We start from the raw sequence: 4047 nt of genomic DNA on the forward strand, positions 1-4047 counted from the left end.
CTGTGATACGAGCCGGACATACATTTTTACCGAAGGGGAATTTCCCCGGCATCCCCCGTTAATTCGAACTATGACTTTAGTAGGGGGCTGCAAAAAATTTAGGGGGGCTGAGCCCGCCCTAGCCCCCCCTTGACTACGGGCCTGGTAGTGCTACAGGAAAGAAACGGCAGCGCTTGCTCCACGAAAGGATTTAAAGCCATACATTAAACAGAAAACCGAGACGCATTGGATCGACTTGAAAAACATAAAAAAAAAGCCCTCGAATGTAAGACTCACCCTTGGCGGAAAAAAAAGCCCTACATAACTTTTAAGAATGAGAAAAGACGAATAAACATTGTAAAAACAAAGAATGAAATGGAAAAATAAAGGAACATTGTACTTACAGTCCTAAGAAAATGAAATGAAATGAAATCTTCGAGTTTTACGTCCCACGATTATACCGGTTACGCTAAAGGAAACGGTGATAATGAGAAATGAATGAAATGGTGGAGTGAAGAAAGTGGGAGGAAACGGGAGAACCCCGAGAAAACTCACGCACACGGTTTGTCTACTACGAAGTTCACTTGGCGGGGGCTGGGATCGAACCCGGAACCCCAAGCACCAGAGGTGAACGCTCTACCACTGAGCCACCGCGGCCCTTGGTACTAAGAAGAATCCACTCATTTCGTCACTGGAATTTATTCATGTGCATTTACTTGTACCTTCTTCTTAATGAAATTACGGTACAACACGTGCTTCGATAAATTTTATAACTACCCATTATTACGCTAGTATGCGCACACATACACACAAACACAACCACCCACATCCAACAGACACTCACATACAGAAGAACAATGGTTTTTATTGACAGTGCAAAATTTAGGACTAAACTTTTATAACTCCAATTTAAAAAACTTTTATTTTGGAGGTGAAAAATCGAAAAAGAAAGTACATTTTAAAATTAATTAATCTCTGAGGGATGAAAGCGAAAACACATAACCATTATTTTGAATTCTACATTTATTAGTTATATGTACAATGTGCACGTTTTGTCGTATAAAATAATATTCATACTATTTGTAATGCAACAAGAAACACTGATTGTCTATATTATTTGTAATACAAACAAGAAATATGTAGACAATGCAAATCTGTTGGTTATAATCTAAAACTTACAGAGATCTTTTAATAATATAAAATAAAAAGAATTAAATTTTCCTATAAATTTCGTATGAAGGAAAACACCTTTCATAGTTATTGAAAGTACAGAAATGCAGCATCATATCAAAAAAGCCTCACGTGCTTAAGTAGGTTAAAAATGGGGACTGCGGTAAGTATCCCACTTCTTCATCTGTTATACCAGTAGCAGTTTCTTCCATCTTTTAGTTTTCGAAAGAGATGCCTTTACATTGATTTCCAAACAAAGCGAGGAAGAACAGGTCAACATGTTTCAAGCATGCCGAATCCTTTTCATCCTCAAACAAGGCAGATGGAAGTGAATATCTTTCTACTAACGTTTTGAAGATTTGTGGCATTTGTTCATTTGAAGATCTTTATTTTTACTCACGAATGATAAGTGTCTTTAAGGCTAGTTTGCACAACGTGAACTTTGCTCTTTTTTCCGCGGGAGTTAAATTTCATCGCCAGCTCTTTGGAAACCAAGCATCAGAGAAAGGTCCCTTTTTCTCCCAACGATGACAGATAGGAACACTGAAACAGAAAAAGAAATCATGAACAATCATAGTGCAATTTTTCAGGTGGGGAGAAAATTTAAAAAAACAATTACAATACGTCATGTGTAACTATAATCAATACGCAATAAAACGATTAGTTACTGCACTCGCTTGCATGAAGTCCCACTTTTAACGTCCTTCCATACAGCGAAATTAAACTACCATTAATTTATTTATTCTGTAATAACTTAACTTTTGATTTTATTGCAGCTGTTAACTCTGATTGTTTAGGAAAATCAAACAAGTTGGGGGATATAAGACTTTGTATATACAGATACATGACAAATAATTCTGAAACACTCATAGAAGGCTACATTACGTATGTGCTCACTATAAAATGCCACTCCAAGACCAACTTTAGGATGTGAGCTAAAAGTGACGATCAAGTATATTGATACGATATTACAACTGATGCAAAAAAAAAAAAAAAAACTGAGTTTTACGTCCTACAGTTTTGTCGGTTAGGCTAAAGGAGACGCTGATGATGAAGACTGAATGAAATGGTGGAATGAAGAAAGTGGGAGAACCTCGAGTAAACCGCACACTGTGCTTGTCCTCCACAAAGTTCACTTTGCGGGGACTGGAATCATAACTGATTCAGACTCATGCAGTAAGAATAGTTTTTATGGTATGAAACAAAGAACTTTCTAATAATAAAATAATATAGCTACTCATTTATCAAACACAACTAGACAACGATAGAAATTACATGTATTATCTTTCACTACTGCTATGTAACCCCCAAAATGGAGTCAAAATTCCGCATTTACATATCGTGACAGAACTGCGCTATCGGATGCAGCAATCTGACAAGCTGCACACAGGTGGAATTAACCAGTAAATGTATCCTTCTACTGTCATAAGAAATTTCATCCTGATTGGATACGATTTAGTAAGTTAAATTTATGATGCAAGACGAAACATATATTAGCATTTCAAAATATGACAAAAAATAAAGTGAAAATTACAAACAAAATGGTGTATAACTTGTGTATTCCAAAAAATAAAAATTGTGAGCAAACGCCCCCTCACTTGTTACTGGAGTATTTTTAAAAAATAAGACTTCTAGAACCAGAATTCTGTCACAAGCAGTAGGGTGAAAATCGTCACATTATTTTTTGTGAGCAGGGTTAGAAGTTGCGGCAGATATTATTATTATTATTATTATTAATAATAATAATAATAAAAATAAAAATAAAATTTTTCTTTGTTGAAAATTATATTTTACCCCTCTGTTAAGAAAAACGTTTTCGGGAGGAGTACTTTTACCCATTCAAAAAAAAAAAAAAAAAAAAAAAAAGCGCGAACACTATAACATGTGATACATTCCATGTTAAAGCTTTGCTTATATATAAATACTCAAGTCAAAAAAAATAATTGCTGAAGGAATAAAAATTAACAAACAAGGAAATCTTTAAAAATCTAAAATAATAAATAAATAAATAAATAAATAAATAGAGTGTATCTAAAGAAGACAAGGGTAGTTGCTGAAACAGTTACATTTAAATAAAATTGGCGCAGCTGTTGCTCGGTGATAGAGCGTTCACCTCTGGTGCTTGGGGCCAATGGTTCGATCCCAGCTCACTTCAAGCGGCTTTTCTTCGAGTTCTCCAATTTTTTCCCACATTCTTCATTCCACCATTTAATTCACTTCTCATCATCACCGACTCCCTTAGCCTCAGTGCCTGATCGTGGAACGTTAAATTGAATATTTCATTTACATAAAAGCATTGCCTTATTCAACAATTATTTTATTTTATAAGTACTAATAAAATATTACTACTTTTTTTTCCTTCTTACTCGGCATTTTCTTACATGGGTATTATAAAATAACATGTCAAAAACTCACCTGTCGCAACTTTGGTATGTATATCATCCTCTACAGTGATATTTCTAGAGCAGCTCGACGAGCAGAAAGGGGTCAGGGTAACGGCTTCAAGTTCAGTTAAGAAAGATTCCGTGCTAGGTGGTTTGCTGTTGATCAATTCATCATTTGCAGGAGCATTGGCCACACGCTCTGGAAAGTGGGAGTACATGCAAGGCTTATTTTGGGAAATAACATGTATTTACACCTAGGCTAACCTAGAAATAACATGTATTACAACGACTAAATACATTTAACATGAAATGAAGCAGTTTAATTTCATGTAAACAGTAAAGTGGGTTTTTACTACATTTTGTATCATAAAAAAAAGAGCTTATAGAAAGAAAAATGAGTTGGCAGGAAAATATCAGCCATAAATTTCACATGCTTTCTGTTCTGGATATTTTCAGCCTAAAGGACGGTGTGAAGAAGAGTCCGAAATCGTCTCAACCTCGGTGCAGGAATGGC

At 35.3% G+C, this 4047-nt stretch overlaps 1 long non-coding RNA gene across 1 annotated transcript; it reads right to left on the minus strand.

The window, feature by feature from the left end:
• Positions 1-994: 994 nt before the first annotated feature.
• On the minus strand, positions 995-3751 carry LOC145675282 (uncharacterized). The gene is made up of 2 exons (XR_014129112.1): positions 3565-3751; positions 995-1692 (listed from the first exon to the last, which is right to left on the minus strand). It is a non-coding gene; the product is annotated as an uncharacterized LOC145675282 (long non-coding RNA).
• Positions 3752-4047: the final 296 nt, after the last annotated feature.

This window comes from Thermobia domestica, chromosome 18 (assembly GCF_964235325.1).
Source record: "Thermobia domestica chromosome 18, izTheDome1.hap1.1, whole genome shotgun sequence".
NCBI classification, from domain to species: Eukaryota; Metazoa; Arthropoda; class Insecta; order Zygentoma; family Lepismatidae; genus Thermobia; species Thermobia domestica.